Raw genomic sequence first — 16,209 nt, forward strand, 5'->3', positions numbered from 1 at the left:
TCCAATCACACAAACACACAATCACATTCCCACATGAAGAAGCGCATTATCTCGCTCCTTCACCCAAGGTCAACAAACGGACCATTTCCTTGACCATACTTTTGGGTCACATTTTCGGTTGTTTCGCTTCGAGTCGCTTGTCGTCGTTTCGTGTCCACCCTCATACCTCCAGGGTTTGTTTGGCTAACGTCCCCGGAGGACACACGGGACTGGCGTGAATTAATATCTAATGTGTTTTCTTCCACCACGACACCGAGATCGTTGGATGAAGCGAAGGTAAAAGACATAAACGCGGTGCACACGCAAAAAGATAAACTCCCATTAAGGGGATTGGTCACGGCGATGAATTGGTAGCCCGTTTTGACGAATCGTTTGACGTTTAATTTAAATTGAATGTACTGCACGAGGGAGTATTTCCGTTCGGAGGGCCAAAACATAACATTTTTCCACGCAGGCAATAACATTTAAGATGAAAAGCGTCTTTACTGATTAACTGCGTACAAGAGGGTCCCAGCAAATGGATCCCAACGGTTAAAAGTTGAAGCAAGGATTGGGAAAAATACAAAATTATTTACACGCTCGAAAGAATATAAATTGATGACCGACGGGCAAGGTGTGAAAATAATTTTACACGCACATATCGCAATGCCAATGGGTCGTTTAAGGTCCCTTTTCAGACCTTTCAGCAACCCATTATCATGTATCTTATTTTATTATAAATAATCACAGTCCTTAAAAACGGTTTAGATAGTGACAAAAAGCACACGCTATGAAGTGGAAAAAGTGGAACATTCAAATTCACCATACCATTTTCCATCCCGAAGCACCTGTCGGAAGAAGTTTGTGAGGCAGAGAAATTGTTGCACGTTCGGGTCATTATTTGTTGTTTCCCCTGTTTCTTTCCCGTTTGCGTCTCATTTTCCAATCGCTTCCCGGTTTTCCTTTCATCGAGAAAAAGACTCTTTTTGCTTCTTTTTTCCATCCCTTTGGATATGGGAAAATCAGGACACATCAGACAGAGCCGTTTTCCGAAGCAACCAAACCGGAAATATTACCAACATCCGGGGTTTTTCCTGGGAGAAAAAGAGAGAAAGAGATTGATACGAGTGTGAGTGTGTGCATACATTGTAACCGTCGGTGTTGTGTAGTGTCAACATGACAGTTTTTTCCCGCTGTGCCTTTTTTTTCTTTCTCTTTCAGGCTCAATATTGGATTGGTATCCGAACAGGCTGGCTGGCTGAGGGTGCAACCAAAACAGGACCTGTCCCAATAAATCTTACGCCGACGGGGACGCCCGTAATAAATCTCAACCAAAAGCCATCACCGCGTGCTCTCGTGTGAGTGTGTGTGTGTGGATGTGTGCGCCGGAAACGCTGGCGGAATCGGGCAGGTCAAAATGAACCATTTCCGGTGAGGGAAGTTTTCACTTTTGCGGAAGGGGCTGAGGTCGTTTTCTTACTGGGACCTAGCCTGCCTATTACCGGCCACGGAAACAGGTGAACCAAAAATAAATCATTACCGGAAAAAGTTGGTGAGGTTGGGACACGGAGGTCCAAGAAACTCGGTTGTTGGTTGCTTAACTAGTTACTTGCTTGCTGCGAGTTGCTGGTGAGTTGCTTTCGGGCATTTACATGAACAGGAACTTTGAGCAAAATGTACGCTTTTTTGTGCGGAGACTGTCGAGCCGGTTTAGTGAATGTCAAGGGCAGACGAGATTTTTTTATGCGTCAATTCGTGTGAACGTGCGATTGAGCTGTTTCTTGTGTAATGTAATTAGTTGTGTCAGATAAGAGCGGGTTAGCTGGATTTAGGCCGGTTTTAATGCTTTCTTCACAACAACTTAATGCTTCTTAGCTTAAGTGGAAATGCTGAATTCCTTAGCTTGATTAAATTTAAGCTTTATTTAAGGTGTTTTGGTAAGAGTAGTGTTTAATTTCATTTTTAACAAATTGAAATTCGATCCAAGACCTTTCTAGGTTGTGTCTAAGAAGATTTAAATATTTCATCCCATATGTCGAAAGATTTTTCAAATGATTTTTGTTTTAATCATATTTTTCGCATCATAAAAAAGCATTTCTAAAACTATTTCAAATCTATTATACTTCCTCCCTTAAAACCGGTCCCACACACAGTTCTTTTCTCCTACTCCCATCTACTACTATCTGTTGAACGAATTTTCTCTTTGTGTGGGAAAAGACTAGCCAGCAAAACCAAGGGGCTCGGAGAATTCCAATGCCAGCGTTACACGCCCTCCACCGCACCAAAACGGCCGAAAGTCTTTTGTTTCGTGTAGGCGAAGCGAAAACGGGAATGGAAAAAAGCTAAAAAGAAAATGTAACATAACACAAGAACACTCACAGCAAAAAATAAAAAAAAACTCCCACCCTGCAACGAAATACATCAAACCGCCCGCTCTCGTGTAATTTTTCGTACTTCAACGACTCGCACCAGCCGAACGGCTCGCGGTGTCGAGAGAAAGAGAGGCTTTCCGTTTTCAAGAAGCTGAAACTCTCTTCGCACAATCTTACGCACTCCTCCGTATCCTCCACCCACTCTCCCCACTCCACCCAGTGCGTTCGCAATGTGCGCTTGTAGCAAATGTAACAATGTATTTCCAAGCGAAAAAGCACAAAAACACTAAACCGGGAAGTTGACGGTTGGTGAAGGGGTTTTGCGGTGGAGTTTCGGAAGGGAACTCGGCAGTTACGCTAGTGGGTTATTACTACGGATGGTTGGTGGGGGTGGCTCTCTCTTGTTTATCCGGCTCATTTTCTCGGACGTTTTCTCTTGCTGCTCAACCCCACGCAGACACGCAGCTGAGGGCTGCGGGAAGCGTTTAATTTTTTGTTTACTTACACATTTTCTCCCGTAAGCTCTGTTTTATGTTGATTCACACACTGGGCAGGAAAATCTGTTCTCCCGGTTAGATTGCAATGTAACGCCTTCAAAACATGGAGAGCGTGTGTGAGAGAGAATGTTGGTGCGATTTGCTCACGCTTTCTCTTCGTCGATTTGGACACTCTCTGGCGATGGTTCGTTTCGTCGATTTTCATCATCTCAGCAACAGTGTTGGCTCATAAAATTCCGCTCAAAGATGTCGTCTCTCTAAATCTGTGCAATAGGAAGGATATTATGAGAGGGGCGTCAAACACACTGATGGAGAGTAAGGCTATTTTGTACTGTGAACTCCTTTAAGCAATGGGTCGAAATCGATATGGTCGTTAGTATCAAATTGTAGATGAAAAACTCCTGAAAGAATGCAACCTGAGAGTCATGACTCGTTTATTGAAATTTCAAAGAAGTAATTTATCATTTTATTAGATGTCAAAAAATAGCTTTTAATCACTACAAAATATTACCAAAAATGCAGAAGATTTCTCCTGAAGTTATGCAATTAGCGATAAAAAATCAGCAAAAATGGATAAATAAAAGGTAAAGACCGGGAATTATAAATTGAATTTAACATCCAACGACAGTTGGACACCCCTGCTCCCATAGTAAACCGTGTCTCATTCGATCGAGCGCGGATGGACTCGCCGCGAATCGAGAACGTGCCAAGGAGTGTTACCACTTTTCAGTAGTAATCGAGACGTCGTTCGATTCCCGTGCTCTCTGCGTGCTGTTGCCCGTAAAGGACGGTTTTCCTGACCGCCGAGGACCTTCGTGTTGGTGTGTGTGTGCGTGCGTGCGTACGTGCATGTACGTGTGAGCGTGTGTGTGTGTGTGTGGACCAAACAAACCCGAAGGAAGGAAGCAGAACGAGCGAGATTGCACACGTGCTTCACGTCCTTACCAACTCAACAGTGTGTGCGTGCTTGTTAGTGTGTTTGCCCTTATACTACACCCCGCGTGTGTATGTAAGAAGGGTCCTGTACATCCTGAAAAGTGGAGTGGTAGTGGTGGTGGTAGTGGTGGTGGTAGTAGTAGCACCCACACCGAAGCGCAAAAAGGGAATGTGAGGACCCCTTTGCGTTAGGGTCCGCGCGGAAGACGCTTCGGCTCATGGTGGTAGATGATGATGATGATGATGGTGTTGGTCGTGTTGAGCGCATTCAGTGTGTAATCTCCCAGCGGTAGGTAAGGCAGTAATTGTAACTCACCCTTTTTCTTGATGGAGGCGCCTGGCCGTTGGTAGCACTGACGATGGTAAGCCTCTTTAGAGGGTGGCTCTGGCCGTCTGGTAACAATTGGCCGACTGGTTTCAAGTAGAGTTTAAACAGACGCCAAACAGTACTTAAAGCTTCGCATTGTTTCGAGCAGCAGCAGCAGCAGCAGCAAGGACCAGTCGTCCTTTGATCATGAAGACATTCATGCGTTAGAGAGTTGCGTTAGCATTATTACAACAAAACAAAACAACAACAAAAAGCCTGCTTCAAAATTCCCCTTACCATAGGGTTCTAACGTAACAGGCTCGTTATTCCTTCTGCTCCGGCAACAGTGCTTCAGAAATTATTCTGAATCTCGACCAAGGCAAATAGAAGACACCCTCTTGGGCAAATAGAACCTTCAGTTCGGTTACGAGCTCCCGTTTTTTAGCCATCAAAGCGAAACGCCTCAATCAACACACCCCTGCTTCCCGTTCTTTCGCCTTTGCTTGGGTTTTCTTTCCAGTTTTGTTTAATTTTATGACTCTTTTAAACTCTACCCACCCAAACCCAGAGAACGACAATCCTTTGACGCTCTTAATTGACTGTTTTGAGTCGAAATTTCACCCGCCCCGAATGCTAAAAGGGATCGAAAATCGAGCTTTTAGCCTTTTTCCGGTAAAGAATTCTTTTAGCAAGGAATCAAATTTCCTCGACCGGGAAAACCCTTTTCGCTTTAAAAAATTGGTGGCAATGTTATATTACAGTAGACCCGTTCCCCCCCAAAAAGAAAGCACAAACAATCGTTTAGCTTACTTGCTTGCTTGCTTGCTTAAAATTAAAGAGCCTTGTGACGTTCAACTGGTAGGGAAAGTATACGACGTGGTACTAATGATTATGACGGTGATAGCATCGGCGTGCAAGAAGAGTGTGTTGGTGCCTGTTTGCGGTGATGTGAATGTGTGCGATTTTATAACATGTGATCCCTTCTTTCTTTCTCCTTGCCAACCGGTGGATTGTGCACAGAGTGTAAAGTTATTCCCCAAGGATGTGAGATTGGGGCTTGTTGAATGAAAAATAAAGGCAAAAGTGAAAATATAAGTGCCGTTCGGGTGGGAGAAAAAAAATGACGGTGAAAATTGTAATCGATCGCAGTGTACCACCGGGCGGTGTACCGGTGTTCGGTGCTGCCAAAGGCTCACCGTGCTTCTGATCCGATCGACAGTTGTGACCCAGAGTGGAGTGTGTGACGAGAGAAAAAGGCACAGGGAAAGGAAGCTACACGCGGCAAGATTGCAAACGCTGGTTGCGAGGTTATCGTGGAGTGTTGTGTACTGCTCAAGTGACACTGCCATTAAGTGGGTGTTTGTGTGCGTGCGTGTTGCGTCAGTGAGTGTGTCTTTGTTGCAAGACGCCATTCGTCGGCTCCAAGAGGTCTCCAAGCGAGGACTCCTCCTCCAATTCTGACGGAACGGAAATCCTGTCTTACTGTGCCACAGCAAATAAGCCCAAGAGAGGGAACGTGTCCTCGTGTGCCTGTGTTTGTAAAAGTTGCGTCGGTTGAAGGTCGCCAGAGGCCATTAGTGAAGCTCGCCGGAGGAAGCATGCACGAAAGGTAAGGCTTTAAATAATGTATTCGCATTATCTTGCTGCACACCAAATTTAATGGCACGGCAGCAACGGTAGCAATGAAAAGGCGCGAGAATCGCGGTTGGGTACTCCGTAGTACAGTAGTTAGTGGTTTTAATCAACGGCTAGCATAAAACACCAATGGTGACCACACGCGCTACAAGGTTGACCATATCGGTGGGCGAGTGTTCTTCTATGCCACCACAAGCCACAGGACGTTAGGGGGATTCCACAAGGACGACCCCGCACAAGGACCCTTCGCGGATCGATAAAATCGATTTTACCGATACCGAGCGAGGGCCTCGCTCCTCGTTGCTGTTGCTAGGACGGATGGGTGGGCTTGTATTCCTTTTTTTCGTCCGCTCCCATTGGTTGGTATTTATTACAAGCTCGCACTTCCATTGCCACTGGATTATTAGCATATTTTGCATGAATGAAATGGCATGGGGGAAAGCAATAAAATAATGGATGTGCCACGTGGGACATTTTCGTACAACTTTTTCGAATATTTTTCCTATAAGCAAAAAATGAAAGCTTCAACGGTGTTGTAAGCTTGGCTTTAAATACAAAAAGATTTTTTGAAAATCAAGCCTCTTTAAAATTTATCATTGCGTTTTAAAACGTGTAAAATCATTTCACAACAGGTGACACTATGGCGTAGTCTTGAGCAATTAGTGGACAAAATCGCTATTACTGTGGTAATGGTGTGAACCAAAAAAAAATTTTTTTCTCTATAGAAATTGTATGATTTCATGAATTAGGAACCAAAAGCGTTCAGAAGACACTATTAAATGTGGTAAGTCTACTGTTATTTGATGCAAACTTCACTGAAGGACTGGGCGTCTCCATTATTCGTATCATCTTCAAATTTCACTTAATTTTCCTGTTTCTGGGTAGAAATGGTTCTGAAAGGGTTTAAAACTGAATTCAAAAAAGAAACAGCATGTTCAAATTTCTTAGCTGTTAAAAACACTGTGAAAAATATCGGAAAATTTGCTCACAAAACTTTGAAACAATTATCAATTAGCAATTATATACTTGGAGCTTGGATCTTTCAATCTCATAAAAATATTGAGCAATGTTTTATCAGCTTTAAAAAAATTCTGAGAGGGTAAATTATCAACGAACCAAACGAAGCATCATATAGGCCAAATCTCGATTGAAAAAATTTTTATTTAAGAAACTTAAGGAGGTTTCGATGATGCTTGATGTAAATAATGCATCATTTTGTTCCAAAGCAAGCTCAGGACGCCTAAGAAATTGAATAAAACAAATTGCACCATAAAGGACCAGATTGAAACAAAACTTTTCTGCTAGTATCATCCAGTCTGGCAGATCAAATTAATTTCAACCGCTATTCCTGACGAGCTAGACTCAATTCACCCCAAAGTAATTCAAAAGAGCAAACCCTTCCGATTACAGTCCCACAAAACAAAACCAAAGGCAGTGCTGGTACAGTAACTGTCTTAAGAAATCAATTTACTAACTAAATCAACCCAAATCCCAAACCCGTACTGCCGCCGCTCACAGGAAACCCAGCCTTTTCATTGACGGGTCGCTTAATCTTCATCATCATCTTAAAAGGCACAACGCACTACGGCACAGGCTCCAACCGGAATAGAAAACCTCATCCATGTCGGTTGCAGTGCGGGGTATCGCGGGCAGGTTTTGCTCCATTTTTCATTTCCCTTTGCTTCATTGCACCACCCTTGGCACCACTGTACAAAAAGGATCAACCGGCAGAAAGAAAGATCAGCAATCGTACTAAGACCTTCGGGGCTTTCTTCAAGAGGGTGAACAAATTGCATTTTAATTTGCTCTGCAAAAGTGAATTATTGCATCCGGAATGGTACGGAAAATGTGCAAACGAACGCCGATGAGACTGAGACTGAGCTTGTGCCGGTGTGGTTGAATGCAGCACGGGCACGAAAGGATTGAATGACTGTTGATGTGACTTGCCACGAACTGCCATCGAAGCGAAAGAGAAAGAGAGAGAGAGAGAGAGAGAGAGAGAGAGAGAGAGAGGGAAAGAGGGAGAGAGAGAAATCAACCCTTCAGCTTTCCACTGGGTCACATGGCAGTGGTGTGGTCTTTTGCGTCTGTATGAGTGAACTGTTCGCACGAAATTTTTACCGCTGTGTGCGTCTGCGGTGTGCGAGTGTGTTTCGATGAAACAAATCAACTTTCCCAAAGGCACGCCTCAGTTTCAGCTGTGGGAAAGCGTGGGAGAAGCATGGAAGGAAACACCCCACGAACCGCACATGTTACACCAGTGCTAGGGGGTGGAAATGCTGTGCTTGTACGCGATGTGGGTACCAGAGCATTCAGCCCACAAGAGTATAACTTAAGCGAGGGAAAAAGCACACACAAAAAAACAACCACGAGACAGGCTGGGAAAAAGCTTTTCTGTGTTTCTGTGCCTGCGCCAGCCAACGCATTCGCGTGGAAAGCGACGAAGTAAAGCTGCCTCAGGGTTAGTAAAAGCGGTACGCTTGCGGAAGGGAAGAATGATGGGCAGGCAGTGTGGGGGAAAATTACAGCACAAAACGCCGGCTAAAGTAAAGTATTCGGGAACGGGATTGGGAAGCGTTTGACCTCCAGTCTCGTTTCGTTACGAATCCACGCGCAAAACGGGAGGAATATTGATTTTACGATCTCTGTTTCGCAGAGTACGGATGTTCGTTCCTGCAGGAAAGTAATGTCGGGAATAAAGGAAAAACTCTTAACGCTTCGTATTAAGAAAAGGTTGGTTTCTGGATGAAAAAAAGAAGGGAAAAGAAAAAGGGGAAACTATCGCCTTGCTCTGTGTTCCAAACCCTAGAAGAAAGGAACGAGAAACTGAAAAGCCAAGGAAATAAATTTAAAGTAATACTACACTACCACGTATTGTGCATAATGTGTCTGCGTTAGTGGATGCATGAAGAAGCAGTTTCTTTAGTAAAGTTGTTTGAAAAAGGGAAAAATGGTCAATAAGTAACAAATGTCTCTTAGTCAACGTTTGGCTTTGATTTAAAGTCAGTAAAAAGGTATCATAATGCAATATTTAAGATTTTTTGTTAAAACGGCAAATGGATTATAAAAACCTTTCAAAACCTAAAAATTCATCAAAATTGACCTAATATTAAGTATATAGTATATTTAGCTTTCTTCATGAAGAAACGGGTTCATTACGAACTAAATAAAATAAATTTTCTACAATTGTTATCATACGTTGTTAGAGATAGCTGTTTTCAGAACTTGGGGCGATTTGAGATAATCCAGCCTTCGTCAAGTGCTTATATATTTTAAACAAGCATTTTCTATTTTCTTTAACTTAAATTCTTTATGTTAGTTTACAAATACAATCTGATAAGCTTTGTAAAACAGAACAAAACACACGACACTGCTTTGTAATCGCTCGCACATAGCTTCCCTTCCGGTTAAATTCTATTTTACAGCGACATGGTTAAGGATTACATTTTTCCTACGAAAACCGGTACGAAAAAGCCAGATTTGTTCGAAATCATCAAAACATGGCCCAAACATACCCACTTTTGGAACATCAGCACCGGAAAGCAAATCCTTTTTCCTTCTCCGGGTTTTTTTGGTCTGACTACCATCAGGAGCACCCAACGTGTGTGTGTGTGTGTTGGTGTGCGTGTTCGACGTGTTTGTTTATACGCCCGTTTTCATTTCTGGTCGTCTAGCCGTTGGACGCCGCGAGCAATTTTCTACCCGGTACCACCCATTTCGCTCCACATGTTGCTAGCGTGCGCTGGACGAAAAAAAGGGGAGAAATGAAAATTTGAGCACAAAAAAACACACTCACACACACACACATTTCATTTCCATTCGCCCTCCAGGGGACAGACGTACTAACAGAGTAGTGAGAAAGGCAAGCTCGAAAAGTGATTGTAAAAATTCAAAAGCACAAAGTCAATGTTGGCAGTAGAAACTGAGGGGTTTTGCGGGGGAAGGCGAGACCCAGGCAGACAGGAAGCGTGTATAGAGCTGTAGTAATAAAAAAATAATCCATTACACATAACACCGACGGTGAGAGAGAGAGAGAGAGAGAGAGAGAGAGAGAGAGAGAGAGAGAGAGAGGAAGTAAGAGTCAGCACCAGCCAAACAAACCGAAGGCGAAGAATGTCGTGTATGTCACCGTCCAAATGCCGCCAACGTTCTAATACCCATTAATCAGGCTAGAGCTGTTGAATGCAATGTTCAGTGCTCGTAGTGGTAGCGTCGGTGGTGATGTATGTGTGAAGGCAGAACAAAAAAGAAAAAAGAAACAGCGCCGTCATGCAAATGCAGATCCATGGTTGCATGCATCGTTGCATGTGCACCGCCTAACTCGTCTGGTATGTAAGCGTAAGTGTATATGTGTGTGTGTGTGTGCGTGTTGAGCATGGTCGTTCATCCATAACCAACTACCGAAACCAAACCGATGAACATCGTCCGGAGTGGAATGCAAGTGGCATGCCATTGTGCCCGGGATGAACTTGGAACCGATGAAGGATGGAATTTGTTTTGCAAAAGAATGGCCGTGCAGCAGTGGCAGAAAGCAAAAACTAAAAAAAGTAAACAACAGATAAATAAATGCATCACATTGTGCAGATAGATTCGCAGACATTTATTATCACTCGTTGCTGGGCAGTTGAGCAGGAATGTTTATAGGTGCTTCGCTGAGGGAACCCGTTTTTTGTTTGTTGTTTATTACATTTCACACTATTTATTATTGCTTCAGTGGAAGTAGTTGTAGAGGAAAGCTCGATCACACTGAGTTCTTGCTGACAAACGGGGGGAAATTTAAATAAATGTATTTTTCAAACCCAAACTTTACAGCGAAATTCCTCTTTGCGTGGTGAAGGTACGTGTCCCACTTTTCCACGATGACGAATGTGTAATGGGAAAGTTTTCTCTTACGCTCACTGAACACATACGAGGATTATGCTCGAGTTTCCCAAACAAAAAAGGCGAAAAACACTGGAACTGGAGAGTGGAGAAATTGTTCCTGAGGTTTTATTAACATGATTACAGTCATAGAGAGCTTTGTAGAATTGAAGCTTCAACCTTGTGCATGAGGAAAACTATTGTGTGTAATTGAATTTCACTTCCAAAAATAATACACTTTTCATCAGCAGCAAACTTCACTCAATAAAACCTCTCTTCAAGGAACTTCGTGCTCCAAAGATCCCTTTTGCTCTTGACTTTGACACAAACGAACCATCCAGATGGAACATAATTTGCATCTCATTCAACCATTTTTACATAACTCGAAGCGAAGCTCTACTCAACCATGCGCAAATTAAAAGCCATCATCAACATTATTATGCTGTCGGTGTCGCATAATGCACCTGTCAATCTCGGTGGTGTGCGTGCTCCCCGAGAAAAGGACCCACAGTCGTAGCGAGACAAGAAAATGAGGGATAAGTCAAATCTGGCTCCAAAATCTTCTATTCCATTGAGGTAAGGTGTCCAAAGGCGCACACAATCGCATTTACGGGAAGCCAACTGTCTGAACTGTGATGCATCATGGATAGCAGGAACTCGAGAGAGCAAAACAAAAATCCTCCACAAAACGCACCGCATCAGCAGCAAATCAAAATCCCAAGAAGATCCTCTCAAAAGCAAACTGTCACAAGAATGGTCTAAACGCCACACGCATACATAGCATTTTTTCATCGTCCAACTCGTTACCACCGAACAACGGTAGGCCCGGTGTGATGGTGTGTAAGCGGAGATCCCTCACCCAAAACCTAAATTGACGCAACCCCGAAGGCCACAGGCAGTGGACAGCTTTTTTCCCTTGCTGAATGTTTAATAACACTGCGGACACGGACAAGGATGCATCGGAGCTGCCACGGCGAACGGCTTTGAATTAAAAGCTCAGCATAAAAAAGTGAAACCACTGCTGCTGCTGATGCTGCTGCTGGTGCCGTGCAATCTGGCGCGAAACCCAACCGATGCCGACGTGATGCGAGCGATGGTTAAAGAGGATTGTATGTGTGCGTGCGTGCTTCAGAGAGAAAGGAAGTCAAATGAAGGAACAAATAGGGTGAGCACGTTGCTCACATTTCATCATCAGTACGGTGTACGTGTCGTGCAAGCTGCAGTGACAATGTGCACGGGATGGTTTTTTGTTCGTCTTCGTAGATGGTGCTGGAATAAGGGTCTTGCATATGGTGAATTGAATGCTGGATGGATAGAAGGAACAGAAATGGATGGCTTGCACTAGGCTTAAACTATCAACTTAATGATGCTGTGGGGCTTCAAATGATCATGCACGATGCGTCTTCGTAAGAGCGAAAGCTGGATCCTTGTCCTTTCAATTCTGTGTAAAGTAAAATTAATATGGTTGAAATCGTTTGTGAACTCTTTAATGCATGCTGTCCTTGCTGTACGCTCTTTAAAGTTGTTGAAAAATAACCCTTAAAGTATGCCATTTTCACTGCCTTGCGCTGTAAGTTATATATTTTTCCCTATACCATCTTAATAAGAATCGTATGATGCCTTTTAGTTCAAAGTCTTAGATCATCAAGCAAAAAGTTTGCTTAAAAATCAAGCAATGATTTATTTAACTGTTATAGAAAAAATAAAATAAGACAACAGCTGTTAGAACAGTTTGATTTGATTTTTGATAAAATTTTAGAACAGTTTGATTGATTGACGCAAATTTACATTACAGGCTGTGAATCATGTAATGAAACTTTTCAATCGCTCAAGGGGAATTCTGGATTCTGATCAGGACGGTCTGGTGGCCGAGACGATAGCGGTGCACCAGGGCGGAAGATCCAATTCCATCCTGACTGTCTCCCCGTACGCATGATGAACTATTTTGCTATTGTTAAAATCAAGTCATTTTAAAATCAAGTCATTGTCAAGGGGCGGTCCGGTGGCCGAGGCGACAGCGGCGCCGGTCTTCACACGGCAGGGCCGGGGTTCAAATCCCATCTAGACCACCTCTCCGGACGTAAGGCTGACTACTTTACTACGGGTAAAACTAAGTCACAGAAAGCCAGAAATGGCAGGCCGAGATCTCTCGAGGTTGTAGTGCCAAGAAGAAGAAGTAGAAAATCAAGTCATAGAGAGCCCGAAATGCCGTGCCATGACCCCTCAATATTGTAGTGCCAGGGCAGATGAAGAATATTCCAATCTTGCTGTGGAACTTTGCAAACATTTAATGGAATCTTTCATGAAGCTATGAAAAATTTCAAAGCAACTCTCAAAAGTTACAATTTGTTATTGATTTTCTCCTGGACTATTGGTTTAAGCCTAGCATACGGGAAAATTGGCAAATGTCATTCAATGTTTTCGTTTGCGACTTGGTACCTCGTCTTTCCGTATGAAAACTGGAAGCTTAAAGTTTATGCCACCCAACTGCCTAAAATTGTTCACCCCTTATATTGAATAAATTTATGAATTTATTCCTTCAATATAATTGTTTTAATAAAAAAGGCATATTTTCCAAGCCTCAAATATTTACGCAATTCAGAACCTCAAAGAAAAATTTCAATCCATGGAAAATATAAAATTAAATCATTTCAACACCTGTTGGTAACGACACGCAGAATACCTCAATGAGAGGGCCAACCAACCGCCAACATCATTATCCCGAAGCAAAAATCCTCCAAACCTTGTTATAGGGTGTAGAGGCGAGCAAAAAACACCTCACGACACTCAATTCCCACCTTGAAGCACCCTTTTGTGCGATTGCGTGTCAATGTTTCATAAACAATTAGCCCTGCACATGTGTGACCTAGCACCGAACCTACCTAGCCAGCGAACGTGTTCTTTAATTTCCCAATGTTGTTTTAAGCCCCCGAAAAAGTGCTGTCCGTCACGCCACTCCGAATGGTGAAACGCACACGTAAAAAAAAAATCACCTTCTTGTGTTTCCGGGTTGCCCAATAATATAATATTTTTAATTTAATTGTTAAAAAAATGGCCAGATTTCAGTGGGGAGAACGTTGGCATTATTGATCGACTCTGTTTTCGATTCGTTCTCTCGCACACTACCGATCGATCGTTCGCACCGTAATTGCATTGGCTGTTCACGTACGACACGCACCATTAAGCGATCTTTACCGTTTTATCGCATTCAAAGGTGAAATGGTTTCGAGCACGGGAAAATTAACTGTGAACGTATGAGCAAAGGGGGAAGCAAAAAGCAGCATCAAATGCTTATCCGTCACAGCCAGACGCATCGCGGCTGAGTTGATTGCGTTAAATACTTTTTAAGCTGTGTGACACATGCCCGAGCTGTGGGCCCTGATCAAAAGCGTGAGCCAGTGGTTCAGTGCTTTCTGGAGGGCACATAAGGTCCATTTAGCATCTCTTTTTTTGTCATCTTCTTCTCGCTCTAGGCTCGATTTATCCAAGAGGAAAAACAACAAGCAACAGTGCTCTCAGTACTGGCAGTTGCCGTTCCATACCCATACACCTTCGCACCAGCTGGAGGCACATAATTATGGCGCCCACTTTCGCGTGTATGTAGGTGTGTGTTTGCGTGTGTGGTTGAAATTTTATGTCATCATGTTGCTTTTTCGCTTCCGGGCAAGATGAGATTTTTGAGCTCCGGTATTTCCACGCATGTTTGACAGTGTGCTCATCTAAAAATTCGAAGTCTTTTTCCCCACTCGTTCGCTTGACACATAAACCAAAAATAATAAAATACATACACACGCATCGTGTTTTTCTTGATATTTTCCTTTACTACAATGGGATGGGATGACTTTTTCAACCTTTCCAACACACTACAGACAGCACCGAGTGAAGCATTTTTACACAAATCCAAATGATACACTTCTGTCCCACCCTGCGTGCATACTTTGTGGTTTTTCCAGTCCCAGCTTGTGTTGCAATTCAGTATCGTAAATGTATCCTTCTTCACACACACTCAAACATTCAGTTGGCAAGCTGCTACAGCTCCTGTTTGTATGTGTGTGTGTGGCTCGTGAACATAATCGTAAAAAGTAAAGTTTGAACATTGCACGCAATTTATTTCTGATAACGATTTTATGGCCCTGCTGTTGAGACGATGAACGACACAGCAACGCACACCCAGGCACGAAAAGTGTGTGTGTGTGTGTGTATGTGTGAGGTGCGTGTGAATGTGGTTTTTATGATGCTCCGAAAATGGGACAGTCACACCGTTACACCATCAACCAAGTACACGATCGATCGGGACGACATAATGTTACTACGTCCGCTCGTCTTTACTCGCTCCTCGCAAAAAAAACCCAAAGAAAAACGCAGCAGGTGGAAAGCAGAATAGCAACAGACGTCCTGAAGTGGGTATGATTTCGCCGAGGGTTAACTATTTTACTCCGTTCACGCTCGATTTGAATGATGGAGCCGAAAGTAGCAGAGAGCGCACAGGAACACAGGGGAACCATGCACCGAACAGATCGTCTGTGGACTTTTGTCAACGATCCAAGCCGAATAATGCCACGGTACGGGTACGACAGTGCTACTTGACTCGACCTGCTTGGTCGAGATGAGCATATAAATGGATATTTTTATGTTCCCTGCTATTATGATGATTGCGGGAAGCAAGAGCTAGGGAAGAAAATTGTGCCCCGTATTGCATGTGTGTCGGGTAAGAAAATTGAAATATGCTTGCGTGTAATGATAGTTCGTTGACGGCATTCTTACGCCGGATTGAGGTGAGTTCAAATAATGTGGCGAAATTGAGAGTGCTCGAAATAGATGATAATGATTTTCCGAAAATAGAATATTATTATTGAAATAATGATTTATTTTTAGAATTTCAATCTACTAGTCAATCGAAGAATAATTTCTAGTTTTTTTTAGCTTAGGTTATTGCACCTTAATGTCATTTAAAAATAATTCCCCAACCAATCATTCTTCATCTCTGGGTCTCCTATCCACCGTAAGCTGTTGGCAACAAACATTTACCCACTTTAGATTGCATCACGTTCGCTGCAATGTTGCACGATTTCACGATTACGACACTTGCCATCCTTCCACACCAGATTGACAACCGTTCCTCTGTTTGCCGGTATGGAACAGATCGTTTTCCAACGAAATTGTATCCAACCGCCCGTGGGGCCAGCCACTGCCAGCCGTGAAGAGTCAATGTATTGCAACGCTCGAAATGGTACGTCATGGACAGTTGACTCGTTTTCCTTTCGTACCTATCCACCCCGGCCAACCGTTTCAGCTTCGAAGCGTTCTGATGTTTTATGACACGGAATGTCCAAACTATTTCCCAACCCTTGCCATTCCATTCCATCCCGTGACTTGTGTTTCACACATTTCAAATGCACCGACTTGATGTTCTTCTCCACTGTCGGTGTCTCTTTCTCACACCTTACCGGGCGGCAACAGCGATTATCTATCATCTCCGAGTCCAAGTGCAACCGAAGTAAACATGCTTCGGACACCGGGCGCACACACAGAAGCACACACCGTCGGCTCTAAATATGTTTAATTTCATTCGCTTTACGGTCGCTTACGTGTGCGAGATTCTGCGTGTGTGTGTGTGTGTGTG

General features: G+C 43.3%; 1 protein-coding gene across 7 annotated transcripts in view; it reads left to right on the forward strand.

Annotated features, from left to right (window-relative positions):
- Positions 1-3,589: 3,589 nt before the first annotated feature.
- The window catches only part of LOC118513649 (potassium voltage-gated channel protein Shaw-like), an 86,586-nt gene continuing 73,966 nt past the window's right edge, over positions 3,590-16,209 (forward strand). For 3 of the 7 annotated variants that reach the window (XM_036059717.1, XM_036059722.1, XM_036059723.1), the window contains exons 1-2: positions 3,590-4,077; positions 5,112-5,700. The gene's annotated coding sequence lies outside the window, so the exon portion shown is untranslated. Of the gene's footprint in view, positions 4,147-5,111; positions 5,701-16,209 lie in introns of all 7 variants that reach the window. The other 4 variants (XM_036059719.1, XM_036059718.1, XM_036059720.1 and 1 more) reach the window with 4 other exon arrangements.

This window comes from Anopheles stephensi, chromosome 3 (assembly GCF_013141755.1).
Source record: "Anopheles stephensi strain Indian chromosome 3, UCI_ANSTEP_V1.0, whole genome shotgun sequence".
Taxonomy (NCBI): Eukaryota; Metazoa; Arthropoda; class Insecta; order Diptera; family Culicidae; genus Anopheles; species Anopheles stephensi.